Genomic DNA, 21,224 nt, shown 5'->3' on the forward strand with positions numbered 1-21,224 from the left:
GCAGCCTCAGTGTGTGCACTGCAGGCAGGCACTCCACCAACCGAGCTGAACTTCAGCTGCAACCTCAGTGTGTGCACTGCAGGCAGGCACTCCACCAAATGAGCTGTACTAAAGCTGCAGCCTCAGTGTGTGCACTGCAGGCAAGCACTCCACTAACCAAGCTGTGTACTTCAGCTGCAGCCTCAGTGTGTGCACTGCAGGCAGGCACTCCACCAACAGAGCTGTACTAAAGCTGCAGCTCACAGTTGGTTGAGGATTCCCACACTAGTCTCAACCCATACTTACCATTTTTTCTAAAGTTTTCTTTTTTGATGCTTACTCACAGTAGGTGAATTACTTTCTAACAAGAATATTTTTTTCAGTGCTGGGGATAAAGCATAGCTTTCAAGTGTACTAAACAAGCACTCTGCCATGGAGCTCTACCTCAGTCTCTACCACGCAGTCCACATAGATTCTTGTCATGGCTGATGGCTCTGGTGTGTATAGTCAGTCTTCTTTTCTCTCAGATCTTGGCAGCCACCAGTATGTCTGTTGTTTCTATAATTGTTGCTTTTCCAGAAAGCCATGTAAATATAATCACATAATATATTACATTTTTAGTCTAGTGTCTGTCATTTGGTATGTCTTTGAGATTCATATACATTGTTACGTATCTTAGTAGTTCATTTATTTGTATCACTGAGCAAGTTTCCATTTTATGAATCACATTTGTTAAGTTACTGAAGAATAGATCTTTGTTCAATTATAAATAGAGTAGTTCAACACATTGACATACAAATTTTGCATATGCACAAGGAGTGGGGTAGTTGGTGTGGTAAGTTCAGAGCTGGTACCAGCACGGGAGGCTCCAGTCCTTGGCTCCACTTGTGTTGTCAGTCTTCACCTAAGGCTTCTGGCCATTTCAAACTGAACTTTGTTTTCTTAGATGCTGTTGAGGGCTGTTACTTTGTTTTAAATTGAGGTGCGCTGGGGTGGGGGTAGTGGGGGTGCGGGTGTGTGACAGGAATGTACCTGGTATACATGTGAGGGTCAGAAAACAAAGTTTCAGAAGTTTGTTCTCCATTTCTTCCTTGTTTGAACAAGGTCTCCCTTGCTTCTGCCTTTGCATTGCAGAGTAGTCAGTCCTTGGGCTTCTGGATGCTTCTCCTGTAGGAGTACTGGGATTACAGATGAGAACCACCATGCCTGTAGGGGTGCTGGGATTACAGGTGTGAACCACCACACCTGGCTGAGTTGGGCTTTTGTCATCTTGTTAAATTATTTTTTCTGAGGTGCCAAGCTTGCCTGAAACCCAGCACTTGGCTACAAGTTTGAGGCTAGTCAGAGTTACATACCTTGTCGTAAAACAAAGCAAAGCAAAACAAAACAAAACAAAAGGTTGGCAGCAGTGGTGGCCCACACCTTTAGTTCTAGCACTTGGGAGGCAGAAGCAGAAGGATCTCTGAGTCAAGACTGGCCTGGTCTACAGAGTGAGTTCCAGGACAGCCAGGGCTACACAGAGAAACCCTGTCTTGGAAAGCAAAGTGATCTCATTCTTAAATATTTACTGTTTTCTGTCACACTTGTTGAAGTTTTTATTTTAGTTCTACTATTTTTTGTTTGTTTTCCCTTTAACTTTTTCTTTCTAAGAGAGTTTTGCTGTGTACTTTAGGCTGGCCTTGAGCTCTGTCTAAATGCCCCGTCTCAGCTCCCTCATGCTGACATGTCCAACATTCACGTCTGTATGTTTATGTCAGTACACATGTGTGTAACCAAGTGTTTCTGTATCATTTGTGGAAAACACTGTTCTTCCCCCATTAAATGCCCCTTGTTCCTCTGTAACTGATTGGATGGGCATAATTGTATGTGTGATCCTGGACTGACTGACTGTCTGTCCCACAGGTCTGTGTGTCCTTCACTCACTGATTCTGTGCTCGGTTCCCTTTTGTAATGTTACAGTGTCTTAGAGTTGTATACTTTGGTTCCTAAGACTGTGATTCTTAAAATTACTCAGCAGTGAATGGGTAAAGACACTTGGTGCAAGTCAGACAGTCTGGGTTCAATCTGGGACACACACACACAATTTAACAAATAAACAAAAAGTGGGTTTTTCTGTTTTATCTTTCCATTTCCACATAAACATTAGACTTTTTTTGTTTGTATCAACAAAAAGTCTTCCTGGGAAGGAATGGAATTTGCACTAAATCTATAGGTCAGCACGAGTGTACACTTTGATTTATTTGGGTGGTTGATATCTTTCATTTGTGGTTCTCAGTACCTAAGCATTTAATGTGAGGAGCATTGTCATAAATGATATTTTATTGCATTTTAAAATTGTTTATGCTAAATTTACGGGCACTTGATTTGTCAATGTTAATGTCCTATGATGATCTAGCTAAACACATTTTTCTGGCTTGAGAAAGTTTTTTGGTTTTATTTAGCCTCAGTTTTTTGACTTTTTGCTTTTTTCTGTGTATATAGTTGTCTGTGGATAGGAACAGTTGTATTTCTCCCTTGTGTGCCTTGTTTCATTCCTGGCTTATTGCATTGATTAGGACTTCTATTGTGATCTTAAATAGGAGTGGGGGGGGGGGAGGGAGCAGCCTTGGCCTTTTTAGATCCTAGTGGAGAAACACACATTTTATAGGTTTAACTGTTATTAAACCAGGACAGTTTGAGCCAGGCACAGTACAATGATCCCAAGACTTGGGAAGCAGCAATAATAGGATCACTGTGAGTTCATGGCTAGCCTGGTCTACATAGAAAGTTTCAAACTAAGCAGACTAGGCAGAGGCAGGTGGAGTTTAAGGCCACCCTAGGTGTCTATTTATAGCAGTAAAACCCTAACTAAGATAGAAGTTGGTACCAGGGACTGGGGTATTGCTGTGATAGGCCTGACCATGCTTTTGTTTGAAAGAATGTGGATTTGGGGGCTTTGGATTTGGAACACAGTGGAATGCTTTCAGTGTGGCTTAATGGGTCCTCCTAGTAGGAATATGGAAGACTTTTTGCTGGGAGTGATTTGAACTGTGTTGACCTGACCCAAGGAGAAGAATTTCAGTATGTGGCATAGAGACTGTTTTTTGTTGTATTTTGGTGAAGAATGTGGCTGCTTTTTACCCTTGTCTGAAGAGTCTACCTGAGGCTAAGGTAAAGAGATTTTTATTAATTGCATTGACAAAGGAAGTCTCAAAAAAAAACCCAACGAAGACTTCATTCTCTGGTTAAGTCTCATGAAGAACATTTTGAACAAGTGTAGCAAGCTGAGAAAGGAAAAATACAAAATATGTGGTTTGAGTATTAAAAGGGCCACCAGGAAGTGAAATGGAGCCGAATCCTGTGTTCTAGGAAATAACAGATTATGGGTAGTAACCTTGTGACAAGATTCCATCCAGCTAAATTTAGATTCAAGTAATCCCAGGAGGCAAAGACAAGATTTTTGAGTTCAAGGCCAGCCTAGAACAGAGCAAGTTCTAGGTAAAGAAAAACTTAAATCCAGGTTTGGTGGCCCACACTTTTAATCCCAGTGATTAGGAGACAGGCATGCAGATCTCTGAGTTCAAAGTCAGTCTACGGAGCAAGTTCCAGGACAGCCAAGCTTAGAAGGACTTGGAAAACAGAAAGTGGTAATAAGACAAGGAGGCCGTGTTCCAGTCCCAGCAAGCAGCAGAACTCGGCAGCTTCAGCCATGTGACTCTGGCTTCAGAGTCCAGAATAAAAGGGACTACAGGGACAATTGATGCAGGTCAGCTGGAGCTAAGAAAGTAGCAGTGATTAAGAAGAGACCAGCATCACTGAGGTGAAGTCTTCTAGGAAGTGTTTTCTGAGAGCACAGAAAAGCTGTGTTCCAGAGATAGACAATGTTGTACCTCGTGCTGCAGCTATACTTGGTAATGTGTAAGAGTCACCCAGGTGGTACTGGTTTTGAAGGCATGAAAGGTCATGAAGAACAGCTGAGGCTTGGCACTGTGAGAGGCCATAGAAGGCCATTGGTGAAGATGCAGCCTCAGTTGCAATTGATGGCCCAAGACTGAAGGGGTTATACAAAGGATTTGAGGCTTCGCACCACGAAGAGAGCCTATGAGAGGAGATTGGTGAAGCCTAGTTGCAGTTGAAGACCCCAGTGTATTGGAGATGCCAGTACCAAGGGATGATCGCCAAGAACAGCAGCAGCAGTGGAGTGGATCAACCTGAGCTTAGAGTGCTCCAGAGGGTGGAGCTGGAGAAGTGACGCCAGCCCTTTGGAGGAGCCCAGAAGATCATGTGTGGATCCCAGACATTGGAACAAGAAGCTATAACATTGAGGTTGCCTTGGAGACCTAAAGATGTTAAAGATGCCAGAGCCATGGGATACGTACTGAGGAAAGCTGCTAACAGGGAGTGGAACCAGCCTAGGAGAAAGAAGTTAGTTGCAGTAAAAAAAAAAAGATGAAAAAGGAGTGGAGATCTGGAAAGTACTTTGACATCAGACTTTGAGATTTTTGGAGTTTGTCCAGCTGGTTCCCTGTCTTGCTTTGGAGATTACAGTTAAATTGGATGAATCTCAGAAGAGACTTTGAACTTTGGACTTTTAATTTGGTTGAGATTTCTATAGATTCTGGGGACTTTGGAAGTTGGACTAAATGTACTTTTTTAATATGTTTAAGTGTGCCCTCCTATGTTTAGGTATGACTCATGTGTTTGAACAAGCCTGGGGGGGGCAGGGAGTGGAATGTGATAGTTTGTATATGCTTGACCCAGGGAGTGGCACTATTAGGAGGTGTGGTCTTGTTGGAGTAGGTGTGTCACTGTGGGGTGGATTTAAGATCCTCACCCTATCTGCCTGGAAGCCAATCTTCTGCTAGCAGTCTTCAGATGAAGAAGTAGAACTCCCAGCTCCTCCTAAACCATGCCTGCCTGGATGCTGCCATATTCCCACCTTGATGATAATGAACTGAACCTGTAAGCCAGCCCCAATTAAATGTTGTCTTTATAAGAGTTGCCTTGGTCATGGTGTCTGTTCACAGAAGCAAAAGCCTAATTAAGACCCTGGGTTACACAGAGAAACCCTGTGTCAAAAAAAGAAAAAATTGCAGCCCAGCTGGAGCTTCCCAGTGAGAGCTTGTTTTTTGTTGTTTTTGTTTTGCTTTGTTTGCTTTAGAGACGTCTCCTTCTGAGCACCTTTATTGTAGATGGGCTTTCAGTTTGTCAGATGCTATTCTGTGTCTTTGTTTACATTGCATTACATTCATCTTTTATTGGTCTTAAAATTTATTATATCCTTTTACTATTTGTTGTTAAACCCATCAAGTAATTACCTGTATTTGGGTTGTTATAGCTTAAGATTCTAAAGTTTCTATTTTTCTATGTACATTCTATTTCTGTGTTGAAGCTGTCTGTCTTTTCAATAGTTTAAGAGTGTTTGTTGTGTTTTCTTGAAACATTTGTAATATATCTGCTTAAAGGTCATTGTCAGACAGTTCTAATGTCTGTCTATCATGATGTTTTGATTGTTCATATCTTGGCTTACACAGAATGAAATTATCTTGATTCCTCACATAGCCAAGCAAGTTTAGATATTATGAGGGTCTGGATTTTTTTATCTGAATTCTTCAAGTCAGTGTTGACTTTTTTTTTTTCAGTGTTGACTTTTAATAAGCATTTGATCTAGGGATTGGAGAGATGGCTCAGAGGTTAAGAGCACACTGCCTGTTCTTCCAGAGGTCCTGATCTCAATTCCCACCAACCACATGGTGGCTCACAACCATCTGTAATGGGATCTGGTGCCCTCTTCTGGCTTGCAGGAATAGATGTAGGCAGAACACTATGTACATAATAAATAAATCTTAATAAACATTTGATCTAGATAAGATTGTTCTGAGTGTTCTATTCAGCCTCCTTTGGTAGTGACTCCAAAGTCATTCCAGAGACTGGCATGGCAGTACATGCCTGTAATACTGACACTTAGAAGGTGGAGTCAGGGGGAGTCCAGGGCTAGCCTCAGGAATGTAGTAGGTTTAAAGCCCTGTCTCTAAAATGGAGGTCCCCCCCCCAAACAAGCCAAGAGAAATCATTTCAGTTCTTAAAGTTCCAATACTCTTTAGATCTTGTTTTCATGTGGACAACACAGTAATTCATCTAATTCATCAAGAATTCCCTAGCGCCCCCTCCCCACTGCCCTTAGGTTTTTACAGCAGGGTTTCTCTGTGTAGCCTTGGTTGTCCTGGAACTCACTCTGTAGACCAGGCTGGCCTCGAACTCAGAGAGAGATCCAACTGCCTCTCCCTCTCAAGTGTTGGGATTGGAGGTGTGTATCACCACCACCTAGTGTTGGGATTGGAGGTGTGTATCACTACCACCTAGCCTAGTGGCTTTTCTTTTTTCTTTCTTTTCTTTTTCTTTTTTTTTTTTTTAATACTTCAGAGTGACCTTATTGTGTCTGCTAGGGATGCATACTGAAATATAATGAGTTACCATGAAATGTTTAAAATAAAATTTAAATTACATACATGCAGATATACTTTTTGTATGGATGTAGGTAATTATTTTAGTATTTTTTTAATTTCTTTTGTATAGTATAAACTTCTGTATAACATCAAACAAATAATTGGAGACCACAAAACAAAGCAATATAGGTCCAGAACACATAATTCCTCTGCTTAACTGCCAGTAGGGTGCTGGTGAGATGGCTCAGCTTGGCTCCAAGCCAGACAGCCTGATTTTGAGCCACATGACTTGCAGGATGGCAGGAAAGAACTGACTTCCAGAAGTTGCCCTTTGACCTCCACCTGTGTGCTATGGCATGTGCATACATGCCTGCAAACATGCACATAATCATGCATGTGCACTTGAGCTAAATAAATTAATTTTCACTTCAAAAACTACCGGTAGACGCCTTTAATCCCAGCACTGGGGAGGCAGAGGCAGGTGGGTCTCTGAGTTCGAGGCCAGCCTGGTCTACACTATGCTTCATCTGGATTGCTCTCAACTCCAGTTGGTCAGCACTCAGGACCACATGTTTTATGACTCACCTAACCCATGGCAGCTTCTCCTTCACTCTCCGTCTTCTCTGACCCCAAAGCTCAGGAAACCTAAACCCTGCTTGTGTCTCTTCTGCCTGGCTGTTGGCTGGCTGCGTCTTTATTTACCAATGAGAAATAACTTGGGCAGGGTCACAAGGTCTATGCACTTAGCATAACAATAGACAGTAAGACCAAACCTCCACAGAGTACTACCTGCCTCTGCCTCCCAAGTGCTGGGATTAAAGGCCAGCGCCACCACCGCCTGGCCTTTCTTTTTTTTTTTTTTAAAAAAGATTTATTTAATTTATTTATATGAGTACACTGCAGCTGTCTTCAGACACACCAGAAGAGGACATCGGATCCCATTACAGATGGTTGTGAGTCACCATGTGGTTGCTGAGAATTGAACTCAGGACCTCTGGAAGAGCAGTCAGTGCTCTTAACTGCTGAGCCAGCTCTCCAGCCCAGATGAGTCTTTCTTAACAGCTTCTCTTGCTATCCTTAGGTTGCCTTGGCTTTAGCCATAGTAATTTTGTTATGACAGATTTTGCACTGCCTCTAAGGTCCACTGCCTCCTGTAGATTAGCTATTATTACCACTCTTCTTTAGGCACTTAAAAATTAGGACCTAAGGCTGGAGGTATAGCTCAGTGGTAGAGTACATTCTTAGAGTGTGCAAGGTTATGGAATTCATCCTTACAAATGAAGGAAAGCGGTCCAAAGAGGGAAGACTGTGAAAGGCACATTTAGACCTGTTACTCTGACCTTACCTACTTGTTTATTGGTGGCAGGGTTCTATAGCCCGGGCTGACCGTGAACTGTTTCAGTCTTCAAGAGTTTTGGGATCATGGGTGTGAGCCACCATACTGGATTTAAATTATAAGCTCCAGGGTGGATTCCTAGAAATGATGTTCAGGCTCAGAGATTTCTGGCCTTTTTCCTCCCAAGATGGAGTCTTTGCTGGATGTGGTGGCACACACTTTTGATCCCAATCCTTGGAGAGCAGAATCAAGGTGACAGCTGTGAGTTCCAGGCCAGCCAAGGCTATATAGTGAGACCCTGTTCCAACAACAGAAACAACAAAACAGTCTTTTGTCTGTAGGGTAGACCATCCTTGAGCTCACAGCGTACCTCCGCCTCCCACACGTGTGAGCTGCCCTTGGCTCACTGTGCACACTTTGTCCTGCCCGTAAGTATTACTCTTTCCTTGTGGTCTCTCTTGAATTAGCTCCTTATTGTAATATATTTATCCTTATCCCCTAATATTTATCCCTCCCCTCCCCCATCTCATTTTATACCTGGAGTTAGTTCTCTGCTTGGTCTTCTGGTGGGGGGGGGCAATATGAGAGGAGAAACAGATAGCTCCTACTGTTCCATGCTGCTCATCCTCTGCCCCCAAGTGAAAAGTAATTTTACTAAATATAGCTTGCTGGAAAGAAATTCTCTGTAACTGTGTTTGGTCTTTGTTTTACATTTTTAAAGTCGAGCCTAGTAGCTTTTAGGTAAAAAGCATTTCTTTGACCTCAATTATTTTGCAGGTGAGAAAAAGGCAGGATAAATTTAAAAGTGAACTTTTACATATCCTCAAATCATTATTCTTCACTAAAAAGTCTATTTTGGCAGCTGAACATATGCAGCAAAAAGGAGCTGCTGCTGTGTCTTTAAAAGCTGTCCTCAGCCTGTGTGGAGGCAGGCGCGCTACAGGAGTACCTGAATGAAAGCAAGCAGGAGGAGGAGGTGGGAGGGGAGGGGTGCGCTCTCTCTCTCTCCCTCTCTCTCTCTCTCTCTCTCTCTCTCTCTCTCTCTCTCTCTCTCTCTCTCTCTCTCTGTGTGTGTGTGTGTGTCTGTCTGTCTGTCTGTCGGCAGAGCTCTGGGTGACATCCTTAAAACAGCTGGGCCATGGTCTGCCTCAGGACACCTCGTCATAGCATTAGCTGGAGAAGCAGCAGCGAGGATCGGTAGCATTTCATTCAAGGGTGAGGGGGCGGCTGGGGCTGTGGGCGGGGGAAGAGGCACAGGTTTCCCAGAAGGAATTTCTTCCGGCAAAATTCCGGCAGGCAGAACAGATCCTTACAATGAGGTCTCCATTAATAATGTGAGCTGGCTGCTGCTGTAAGTGCAGATCCATCCGGGGTGAGTTTTGGATAATTTTCTTTCTTTAAATAAAAGTCCTTGGACCTCACAGGCTGGGAGAGGAGAGGTGACAAAAATTGGCATTTTAAAATAGCATTGTTGATTTCCCTGTACAGTACACACTATGGAAATTCAATTTTCAAATGTTAAATTTTGTGACGGTTTTCTGGACATTTTCAGAGGCTGTTTTTATCTTTAAAATATTTTAAATATTAGGTTTGCTAGAACTTGTACTGTTTTGCAGATTCTACTTCTTCCATGATTATTTTAAGCAACGCCTCATTCAGATTTTGCTTATGAGCACCGCGGTGATTTCTGTTCTCTTTGGTGATGCTGTTGACGCACATTGCAGGAAGCAGGGAATCCCCTATAAATATCCTTCACTGTGTCATTACCCAGCTCTCCATGCCCGGCTGGTGAATATGCCTCTGTGTCCTGTGTCTTTATGTAACTGTCCCCTACTCATCAAATGTGTTAAGAAGTATGTCGCCTTTGTCGTATCTAGAGAGCTTTTGTGATTATAAGCATCTGGGAGTGTTTTGCAAAACCGTTTTCCTACAAATGTTATTTGATGTATTAAGGTTTCTCTGGGTTTGCCACTTTTAATTTGGGGTGGCTTGTTTGTTTCTTATAATTGGCTTGTTTTTGTTTGCTGGCTCTGGTTTCTAAAGAGTGCAGAGATGGGATTCCCTCTACCTCCAGTGACGTATTATTTTGTTTGCAGTCTTTTTCTTCTGAGAGGGAGGGGTCGGAGAGAAGGAAGAAGAAAAATGGATCTGAGGTCTTTGTGACTCGCTGACAACTGGGCAGCACTGACTGGAGCTGAAGCTGAAGTGGGTGTTTGGTGACAGGGTGGGCACCTGTGCTTGTTTCTTTTCACAGCAGGCTTAGACCAGAGTCGGGATTGCTGAAGCAAGGTGCTTGACTTTAACCCCGTGAGTGCTGATGTTGATGAATTTTATCTAATTGCTATTTCTAAATGTAGAAGGAAAACGAGCTCAGGAAGGTTTTAGAACCCAGAAGCTGCTTAATTTAAAACTGAGTTTTGGAGTGTGGGATTTTTCTGTATTTATACTGGTTCTGATCACTTTGTGTGCTGTTTTCCAGACCTCAAAATAGGTAGTTATATAAAAGTCCTTGCTACTGTAGTTCAGAGTACCATTTAATTTTGAATCTATATAGCTAAAGCAAAGGTTAGGAAGGACTTACCAGGTATAAACCTAGCTGTGGGCTTTAACAGCCCTGGATGGTTAGCTTTGGATTCTGTTTGTGCTTCCAGGTCCTTTTATGCCTCTCCATTTTAATATAGATGGTCTCCGAAGGGACCTTCGGAGGTCAGTTTGAAGAACTCAGTAGACTAGAGCCTAGAAAAAGCTAAGAGTTGCCTTTGTGTAAAGCATGTATGTTTACACAGCACATGCTGACTTGTTCCTTTAACAACATGCCTGTTTATTTTCTATCTTGATTTATTTCTCTTTTCTGTACGGCTACTTAATTGGAATTCTTTGTAAGAAGTCAAAAAATACTAGATTCGGCTGTTTTGCTTAGATTTGCAGTTCTATTTTCTGTAGTATCTCAGTAATTTATTATATCCATATATGTTTCAAACTAACAATTTAACTTTGTTTAGCCAGAAGTAAGGTAGGGGAGAAAGGGTAGATCTGGAGTCAGTGAATGCTCTCTGGAAGAGTGTCTCGTTTATTACAGACAGTGACAGGAGCTGGACTGGTGATAAGCGTGATTCCATTGCATCTTTGCATCTTGATATTTCAGCAAATATATGGGTAATTTCTCATTAGCTTTTCAGGAAACCCCTGTGGTGGACAACCCTCCTCAACCGTTGCTGGGAGACTGCTCTGACGTCACTGGGAGCAGCTCCATCTGCAGCTAGCGCAGGAATAGCCTTTGAGGGGAAAGAACTGCTGAGAAGTTAAAAGATGACCGGTTTTTAAATGTGGTTTTCATTGTATTTAGGGGTGCATAGGATACATCTAAAGCCCCCTCCTTTTTAACCGTTTCAGTCATTTCCAACCCCCCCTAAAAAATTCCAAAAGATTATTTTATTTCAACTGAAAGTGTCTTCTTTTTAATTAAGCCTTTGTTTTCTAATTATCAGGGCTTTAGAAAAGGTCAAGGAAAAAAGCTCTTAAAGGTGTTAGAAATGTGAGATTGCAGTTTCTTTTATCCTTTCTGTTCTTTCACCCTCTCCCTTTTGGAGCATTAGGGAAAGATCAAGGGCAGCTTTGTAAAGGATGATTTAGCATAGTTTAAGAATAATTGAAAATACATATTGGAAAGACATTCTGGCAACATTGACTGTTTTATTTTGTATGATTTTATTTACTTATTTAATTGCTTAAGAGAGGTTCTCATCCAGTTGGGGATGGCCTCAAACTTGCCACATAGCCAAGAATGACCTTGGGTTCCTCATCCTCCTGCCTCCACTTCTCTGGTCCTGGGATTACAAGCAGTGTGCCACCACATTAAGCTCTGGTGATATTGACATGAGACAATTTCTGAATTTAAAGTTAATATACTTACTTAATTCTTTCTGACCTCTTTTTCCTAGCTTTTCCCTTTTGTTAATAGTCTGTTATTAGTTTCACTTTTAGAAAGGCATTCTTCTGGGCGCGGTTCACCCCCCAACCTCCCAGGTGGATCTCTGAGTTTGAGGCCAGCCTGGCATACACATTGAGTTCCAGGAGAACCAGGGCTACACAGAAAAAATGCTGTCTTGAAAAACCAAAATAAAATGAAGAGCGAAAAGCATTCTTGTTGATATACACTGGGTATCTTCCATGATCACTTTCTACCTTAAATTTTTTTTATTATATTTAAATTTTTATGGGCCTGGAATGGTGGCTAAGAAGTGGTTAAGAGCACTGGCTGCTGTTGCAGAGGATCTGAGTTCAGTTCCCAGCATCCACATGGCATGTCATAACCATCTGTAACTCATCCCTAGGGGCCCTGATGCCGTCTTCCATCCTCCATGGGTAGCAGGCACATACACATGTGCAGGCAAAACACACACAGACAATGAATCGTTTTCTCCCTTCCCCTTTCTCCCTCGAAATCCTAATCATTTTTAAGATCATTTTTATTATGTATATGGGTGTTTTGCCTGCATGTACAGCTGTGTACCTCATGCATACGTGGTTCTTAAGGCGGTCAGATGAGGGTAACTGTAATTGGAGTTGCTGGTGGTTGTGGGCTGTCGTGTGGGAGCTGGGAATAGAACCCTGGTCCTCTGTAAGAGCAGCCAATGTATTTAACCACTGAGCTTTTCCATACATAACGTTCATGAGATCTTATTTATGGACCACCTGTCTAGGGGTGGTACCCCCCACCAAGGGCAGGGCCCTCCCCATCAGGACAGTTTTTCACTGGCGAGTCTGATTTTAGTTTGTGTCTTTTGTGTGTGTGTCTGAGTACATCTATGCCATTGCATTTATGAGGCGGTCAGGACAAGCTGTAGCAATCAGTTATTTCCTTCTTCTACCATGTGGGCCCATGGGGGAGTACTGATTACTGCTCATTCACAAGCTTACTCTTGGGCTCATGGTTAGCTAGCATTTGTATGTAGCCCAGGACCACCTGCCTAGGGATGGTGCTCCCCATGGTGGGCTGGGTCCTCCCACATCATTCAACAATTTTTCACTGGCCAGTCTGATCTGGGCAATTCCTGAGTTGAAACTCCCTCATCTCTGAACTGCTATCAAGCTAACTAGGACAGTCTCTTGCTGAACCTAGAACTAACTGATTGGGCAGACTGGCTGGTCAGTGCTCCCCAGGGTCCTCCTGTCTTCTCCCTGTCTGCACATCCCAGTGCAAGGATTACAGACCCGGCTTTTCACATGGATGCTAGGGATGCAGACTCACATTTCCATGCTTCACCGACCGACTCCAGAGTCTCCTTATACCTCAGTTCCTAGATGTTTTAAAGACTGAATTAGCATTAGCCATCATATTAGCCATCATTCCTTTTTTTTTTTTTTTTTTTTTTTTTTTTTTTTGGTTTTTCGAGACAGGGTTTCTCTGTATAGCCTTGGCTGTCCTGGAACTCACTTGGTAGACCAGGCTGGCCTTGAACTCAGAAATCCGCCTGCCTCTGCCTCCCAAGTACTGGGATTAAAGGCGTGCACCACCACCGCCGGCTAGCCATCATTCCTAATATTTAGAAATCAAATAGGATTATGTCATTTGTGTTTCTGCATTACTTAGGAACTTATTTATTTCTGTGTGAAGCACATATGGAAGTCAGGACAACTTTTGAGGAGTTGGTTCCTTTCTTCCACCTTGTTTGAGGCAGGGTATCTTATTTCTGCTGGACTGTATTTAGGCTAGCTGTCCCACAAGCTTCTTGGGAGCTTCCCTGCTCTGCCTCTGTTTACCCTAGAATACTAGGATGACAAATGTGAGCCACCACATGTGGCTGCCTGTTATTTCTGGTCATTAGACTTGCATGTCGAAAGCTTTTATCTGCTGAGTCATCTTGTCAGTCTTCCTCCCTTTTTGGGGTGGTATGAGGATCAAACCTAGAGCTTTCTGCATGTTACATGAGCTACATCTCAGCCCTCACATGCAAGCTTTGAGGAAACAAATTTTCAAGTCATATGAAAGAATGAGTTTCTAAAATGAATGTAAGTATAGTGTAAGCATTTCAGACATGCATCACAGGTGTTCCTCTTAAGTATCATGGCTAGGTTTTGAGGCATACACCTTTAATCCCAGCATTCCAGAGACAGAGGAACACACCTTTTCTAATCTCAAAGGCCAATCTGTGAACACGAACTCTGAAAAGATTAGCTTTTTTTCTTTTTTGACCATCTTTGGTTAGTTTGGGTTTCTTGTTTCTGGTTTTGTAGAGAAACTACATAGGTCTCAAGATTTATTGTGTAGCCACCTCAGCCACTTAAGGGCTAAGGCCAGGTGTGTGTTGAGTTTCAAACTAGGAAATGCCTATTTAACATCAGAATGGACCAGGCCTCCGAGTTCTCCCAGCATCCCTCTGTCCGACTGTTAAAGGCCCTCTACCCTGAACTCTACAGTCCAGGGGCTGGGCTGCCCTTCCTTTGTACCCTTGGTCTCCTGGTTGCTGTACTTGGTTCCCCTCTCTCCCTTCCCTTCCTCTCCTCCTCTCCCCATGTGGTTCAGGGTCCTGACCACTCTGGACTCCCTTAGATGTGTCTCCCTTAATTCATAATAAACTTTCTCCTCCACCATACCTAGGAGCAGTCATGTCCTTTCCTTTCCTTTCCTTTTTATATCTTTTTCATCCAATGTGTACAACCATGGCTGTTTTGACTTTTACTGTTGTTCCATTGTTTTGTTTTCAGACAGGGTCTCTGTGTGCCAGGCTGACTCGTGGCCTCCTCCTGCCTTACCTCAGAGTGCTGGAGTTACAGGCATGTGCTTCCTACCATTGTTCTGATTTACTTTCAGATCTGTGTGTTGTGGGGTCTTTGATTGTGATAGAGCCTATCTCCTTGCTTAGGTGGGCTTAATTCTAGAGAAAATATGGTCATGGAGATGCAGCAGCCACCCGAACCACTCTGAGTGGTCCCAGGTTCTTGTCTTTGAAACAGTGAAGAATAAAAACCAAGACCTGCAGAGGAGCCAGAGCTTTTACTGAGGTGGAGAAGAAGTCTGGCCTCCTGCTTGGGCCCCTTTTATACCCAGTACTTGCGCCTGATTGGCTTATTGTGTAAACTAGGGTTGTGCTGAGAGCCTTCTGTTTTGCCACTTGAATGGCTGTAGAAGGAAGAGTGTGGTTGAGTAGGTGACTGCTCAGGAAGAGCCTGCCATCCAGATAAGTTACTAGGAGGAAGAAGAGCCAGGAAGTGAGGAGTCGGTGCTCAGCTATTATCAGCTTAAAGGCTGGTGGTCTTGCTATGTTAATGTGTCAGAGCCTTTTAAAGTCTACAGCTCCTGCCTAGCAGGTTGGCACACATTTAAATTCCAGCACTGAGGCTGAAGCAGGAGTATGAGTGTGGGGTTCATCTGGTCTATATAGTGAACTCCAGGCCAGCCAGTCCTACATAAGTGAGACCCTGTCTCAAACAACAGAACCGTTCACAGCTTCTTAGGTAAATCTGTGGAGAATGAACTTGATTATACAGACTCTTTGCTCTCAAGGCCCAATCTAATATTTATATGCAGGAGGTCTTCTGAGCTAAATTTAGAGCTGTGGGGCTAAACTTGGCAAGATCCACAGTTGGGGGCTGGCAGCTGCACCCACCACAGTGTTGACTGGGGAGCTGTGCTGCTGGTTGGCAGGCATTTCTCCTGAGGTCAGCCTAGAGCTTCTGCCTGCACAGTACTCATCAAGAAAACAGCCTGCCAGTTTGTACCACCTCTTCTTATCCTTACTTGTCTGAGAGGAACTGCCTTACTCCGGTCTCTGTCATTTGGACATTTGTCTCTGGTGCCCACCTCTGGAAGGGCATTCCTTACTCTTCTGGTTAGGTGGTATGCTCATCTTTCTCTGTAAATCTATGAGTGTATAGTTTGTATGACATACTGTGTGTGGTAAGTCCTTAAAATACTACCATATTTCTTAAAATAAAATAAACTGATTTGTGGGATGGGTGGTAGTGCCTGGCATTGATCTGGAGGCTTTGTATATATTAAATATGTTCTGTGCCATTGAGGTGCCTTGGCTCCCCCTCCCCCAAATCTAGGATTATAAATGGGCCAAATATCAACTAAAAAATACTAAACTGTCCAACAGCTTGTTTCGCTTTATCTTCTTTTAGTTTTGTACTATAACATATTTTAGGAGGAGAGCCTAGCCTTTAATGGCTGAGCCATCTCACCAGCCTAGTGTTATAACTTAGAATCTTATTCTTGTGTATCTTTTAAGGCTTTTCCCTTTTTGTATTGCTTGCTAACCTATCATAGTGCATTGACAAGAGATAGCAATGTGTGTAACACTCATATCAAAGAAACACTCTCTGCTTGGAGCTTTTAATTTTTCTGTACCTTCTCTAGTATGTATGGAGAAAGAAGAGTTAATTATTTTTTTAAAGGGAAATGAACTGGAGAAAGGCAGGAAGTAAGCAAGTCGATGATTCAGTGGGCAGAAGTGACAGCCGCCATTCTGACAGCCTGAGTCCAGTCCTCAGAACCTACATAGTGAAGGAGACAACACTGCCCTCCACACATGCCAAGTGTGTGTCCACTTGCATTCACACACAAAGAAATAAACAAAATGTAGGAGAGAGAGAAAGAGAGAGAGAGAGAGAGAGAGAGAGAGAGAGAGAGAGAACCAAAATGTAGAAGAGAGAGAGAGAGAGAGAGAGAGAGAAAGAGAGAGAGAGAGAACAGCATTGCCCATGTATGTTCTGAAAGTCTGAGAGTCACTGTAAGGCCTGAGAAATGGGCATGTCACAGCTGAGAACATTAGCTCACTAAAGGAAGCGTGGTGTGATGTAACTGTCGTCTCCAAGGCTTACTGCCTCAGTCTGCTGGCCTAGGCCTGCTCCTGGAAGCTTTGAGGCCTAGAATGTTTTCAACCTCTGAGACTTACTACTGAATAAGCTTATTCTTTCTTGTCTTTCTGAACTCTGACTGCCAGATTGAACTCAGTTCTGGCTCAAACTCCTCTCCAGGGTGACCCATTCAATCTTGCTTTTCTTGGTTTCTCTTGAATTGCTCTGCTTGGTCTCATACTAATTTCTGCTTGGTAGTCTCTTCTTATCTTTTGGCTCCTTCTCATTCTCTGGCTCATTCTAGCTTCACCTGTGTCTGGCTTGTTCTCTCTCTTTCCTCCTTTCTTTCCTCCTTCCCAGCATGCACTGCTCTCTTATGTAGTCTCCCTTTCCTCTCTCTGCTCATGAGAGTTGGGCAGATCCTGTTCTGTCAGATCGTTCTCGGATTCGTGACTTTTTCTACCACTCAATTAAACATCACTTTCAAACATGGGTGATTTCTTCTACAAACTAACTTTACCTTTATTGTTTGAGATTAAAGGTGTAAGACCTAGAGATGGCTCAGTGGTTAAGAGAACTGGCTGTTCTTCCAAAGGACCAGGGTTCAGTTCCCAGTACCCATGTTGGCAGCTTACAACAACTGTCTGTAACTCCAGTTTCAAAGGGATCTGACACCCTCACATAAAATTAAATTTAAAAAAAAAAATAAAGAAAAGATTTATGCTAAGGGAATGTCTGTATTCCAGCTAGAGAGATTAAAGCCAAGAGATGAGCCACGCCACAGCTAGAACAGTTGCTTTTCAGTATATAACACAATCTTGGGGTTCACAGTGTGAACAATTATCCTCAACAACTGTGCTGCTTTTTTCCTTAAATGAGTGAAGGAAAACATTTTACCTCTAAATTTCTGCATGCATTTATCCTAAGCAGTAAGTGAGAATTGCTAATAAAGAGACTCAGAGGTGTTCCCCACTGAATAGTGTACTGTAAAACTGATAGCTGCCGGGATTCACAATAATAAGGAATGGTTAATAAATTATGGTCCATGTTTGTAACAGAATATTCCTTTTTTAATATTTATTTATTTTATGTATGTGAGTACACTGTCACTCTCTTCAGATACATCAGAAGAGAGCATTAGATCCTATTACATTACAGATGGTTGTGAGCCATCATGTGGTTGTTGGGAATTGAACTCAGAGGACCTCTGGAAGGGCAGTCAGTGCTCTTATCCACTGAGCCATCTTTCCAGCCTCCAGGATATTTCTTTAGTTAAAGATAATTTAAAACCTGCTGTGGTGTTTTAATTTATAATCTTAGCACTGAAGAGGCTGAGACAGGAAGATTGCTAGTTCAAGACCAATTTCATCTGTATAGTAGGGCCATAGCTAGCCTTGAATACATAAGATCCTGTCTTTTAAAAATTACAGTCACCCTGTCTCGAAAAAACCAAAATAATAATAATAATAATAATAATAATAATAATAATAATATAAAATAAAAATTACAGTCAGACGTGGTGCCTCATGCCAGTAATTTCAGCAGTTAGAAGGCCAAGACCTCCAGGAGGACACTATTATCTTGAGGACAGTGCGGGTAACAGTGAATTCCAGGCCAGGTTGGGGTACAGAATAAGACCCTGTCTCAAACAAATAACAACAACAAAAAAAACCATAACAAAACCCCAGACACAAAAAGAGATCAGTATAATGGAATATGCCTGTAACTTAAGAGACTAAATAGTAGGTCATGAGTTCCAGGATAGCTTAGACTGCTGAGTAAAAAGTTAAATGGAAAATTGTTAAAATTCAGTATTTAGTAAAAATATTCTAGATGTATCATATAATTATATGAAAAATACTGAATATGAAAACAACCAATATGGATATCAATTAAATATAAATATGGGAATAAAAACCAGATTATACCTCAATATACTGCTATTAATAATGGCAGTAATAGCTGAATTACATATTATGGTTGATTTTCATTGCAGTTTCTGTACTTGAGTTTAAAATATAAAGAAACCATAGCTGGATGTGATGCCTCATGTCTGCAGTGCCAGGGTGGGAGTCTAAAGCCGGAGAATCGCAAGTCTGAGGTCAGCTTGAGCTGTATAGTGAGAGCCTGCCTCAAGAACCCCAAGGGGCAGTGGTAGTGGAGCACACCTTTAATCCCAGTACACAGAGGCAGAGAGGCAGAGAGGCAGAGAGGCAGAGAGGCAGAGAGGCAGAGAGGCAGAGAGGCAGAGAGGCAGAGAGGCAGAGAGGCAGAGAGGCAGAGAGGCAGAGAGGCAGAGAGGCAGAGAGGCAGAGAGGCAGAGAGGCAGAGAGGCAGAGAGGCAGAGAGGCAGAGAGGCAGAGAGGCAGAGAGGCAGAGAGGCAGAGAGGCAGAGAGGCAGAGGCAAGTGGATCTCTGTGAGTCTGAGACCAGTCTGGTCTGTAGAGTGAATGCAGAACAGCCAGGGATAGCCAGGACAACATAGAGAAACTCTGTCTTGAGGAAAAAAATATACCCAACCAAATAAACCCAAAGGAGGAGAGAGAATCCTGCTTTCCTTTTTTTTTTTTTTTTAAATGGTTTTATTATACTTCTTAATTCTATGGATATGTGTGCAGGTGGGCATGTGCAGATGAGTATGGACAGCCAGTTGTCAGCTAGTCCTCTCCTTTCCTTATGCGGGGCCATGGATCCAATAGGTCATTGTTGATGAAGTGACTCAGTGCTGTCTGGCTAGCCTGTCCTCCTGATTTTAAGTCAACATCTTTGCATATACATTTTTAGTGTTAAATTGAGATAAAGGTGATAGGCTGTGTAAATTGTGAGCGCTGCAAATAATAAGTAATAGCTATGGGTTTGTTTGTTTGGTTGGTTTGTTTTTTTTTTTTTGTTTTTTTTTTTTTTTTTTTTTTTTTTTTTTTTTTGGTTTTTTTGAGACAGGCTTTCTTTTACCCTAGGCTTTCCTTCAACTTGCCCTGAAATTCTGATCCTCCTGCCACAGCTCCAGAGTGTCACACTCACAGGAGTCCTGCCTTCCCCAGGCTATGTAGGGCTGCAGTAGAGGACCAGGCTCACCGTGTGCGAGGTACAGCCAGCAGTGTATTGGCTTAGCTGCACCTCTAGGCCTGCTGCCTCTGTCACCTTTGTTATTGTTGTAGGAAAAGAGCTTCCAGTGCCAGAGTTTTGGGCTCTCATGTTGGGAGATAACATCATTCAGAAAACATCTTTTCATGTGGCTTCTTGTCCTTCTAGACTAAGCAGCTCAAGATCTTTACAGATATTTTTATATCCATGTTTGTATGTTTGCATACCCACCTGCCATGTGTACATGTGGGCTCAGGACAGTTGACTGAAGTCCACCATGTGGGTCAAGGTATTGAACTCAGGTTGTCAGACTTGGAGCCAGGGGCTCTACCTACTGAGCCTCTCTCAAGCCCTCAAGATGTTTAAAAGGACAGAATAAAGGGGATCCAGAGAGGGGTCTCCACAGGAGCCACCAGCCTGAGCCTGAGGGGAAAGAGAGGATGGCAGGCGAGGGCTGACTTCTAACCAGTGCGCCACATCACACACAGTGATGCTGTGGAGGAAAAGGAAGCCAGCTGTGGCAGGGCTGCCTGGGTTCCCAGCTCAAAACCAGCATGGGCTACATGAGACCCTGTCTTAAAAATAAACAGAAGGATAGAGAGAGGAAGAAAAGTATAGAGTGTACTGTTTAGTTTTCTTTATGATGATAATAAGCTAACTGTACAGAGAGAAGTAATGAAGGCCTTTGCTATAACTTGCTTTTAATAGTTTTAATATAATTAGGACTTAAACAAAAAGTAGGATCTCTCCTTTCCGGGGTTGTCTCCGTAGGAATTCTTGGGAAACTTTAGCTGGGTGTGCTGTCTGATACAGAAAGATTGCTGTGAGGGTGAAGCCATCCTGGGCTACATGATGAATTCCAGACTAGTCTGGAATATATTTCTGAGCAAGCCTCAGAAATATAAAAATAACAAAATATCTTACAGAAATTTGAAACAAATTTTTTTTTTCAGTTCCAAGAATTTCTGAACTTCTGCCTTTTGTTTCTTACACTAATAAGTCTGTTTTAGTCCTGTGGAGATGAATGTGCTAGAGGGATCCAGATCAGTCCAGATGGGCATGTAAGAACTTACACTTACTCATGTTGGTAGCTGGTTTCTCTGAACAGTAATGATAAGAAACTTCATTTCTCTTTTTCCTTTTTTCTCTTTTTGTTTTTCTTCTTTAGAATAAAGAGATTGAACCTAGAGCCTTGCAATGCTGACATGCTAAGCAAACAAATCACTGATGGGCATTCCCAGCTGACACCCAAGATTTGTTAACGCTTACCTTTTTATTTCCAAATACAGCAGATGTCTTCGTTTTGATAGGGAAGGAAAGAAGTTGTTGGTGGTTGAGTTCAGAAGCTTGCACCTGCTACTGACCTCTGCCTCTGAAACTTAGACGCATTTAATAGAATATATATTTTCTCCCAGGGGGGCCTAATACTGCTTGGTACTGTACTGTGAGGATGACATTGGGCAGTGGCAGTGACTCGTGGTCTCAGGAGTAAACAACAGACAGGATACAGGGTGTTGTGTTGCTGAGCTGTGACGCTCAGCTCAGCTGCTAAATGAGGAGTGTGTGCACTAATGTATTTAGTGACCTCAAGGCCAGAA

At 42.6% G+C, this 21,224-nt stretch overlaps 1 protein-coding gene across 21 annotated transcripts in view; it reads left to right on the plus strand.

Moving 5' to 3' along the window:
* The window catches only part of R3hdm2 (R3H domain containing 2), a 121,354-nt gene that overhangs the window by 32,665 nt on the left and 67,465 nt on the right, over positions 1 to 21,224 (plus strand). Inside the window, exon 4 of one of the 21 annotated variants that reach the window (XM_076920472.1) lies at positions 8,082 to 8,168. The exons of 19 other annotated variants lie outside the window; for them this stretch is intronic. The gene's annotated coding sequence lies outside the window, so the exon portion shown is untranslated. Of the gene's footprint in view, positions 1 to 8,081; positions 8,169 to 9,911; positions 10,048 to 21,224 lie in introns of those variants that run through there. One more of the 21 variants, XM_076920473.1, reaches the window with a different exon arrangement.

This window comes from Arvicanthis niloticus, chromosome 22, assembly GCF_011762505.2.
Source record: "Arvicanthis niloticus isolate mArvNil1 chromosome 22, mArvNil1.pat.X, whole genome shotgun sequence".
In the NCBI taxonomy this organism is placed as follows: domain Eukaryota; kingdom Metazoa; phylum Chordata; class Mammalia; order Rodentia; family Muridae; genus Arvicanthis; species Arvicanthis niloticus.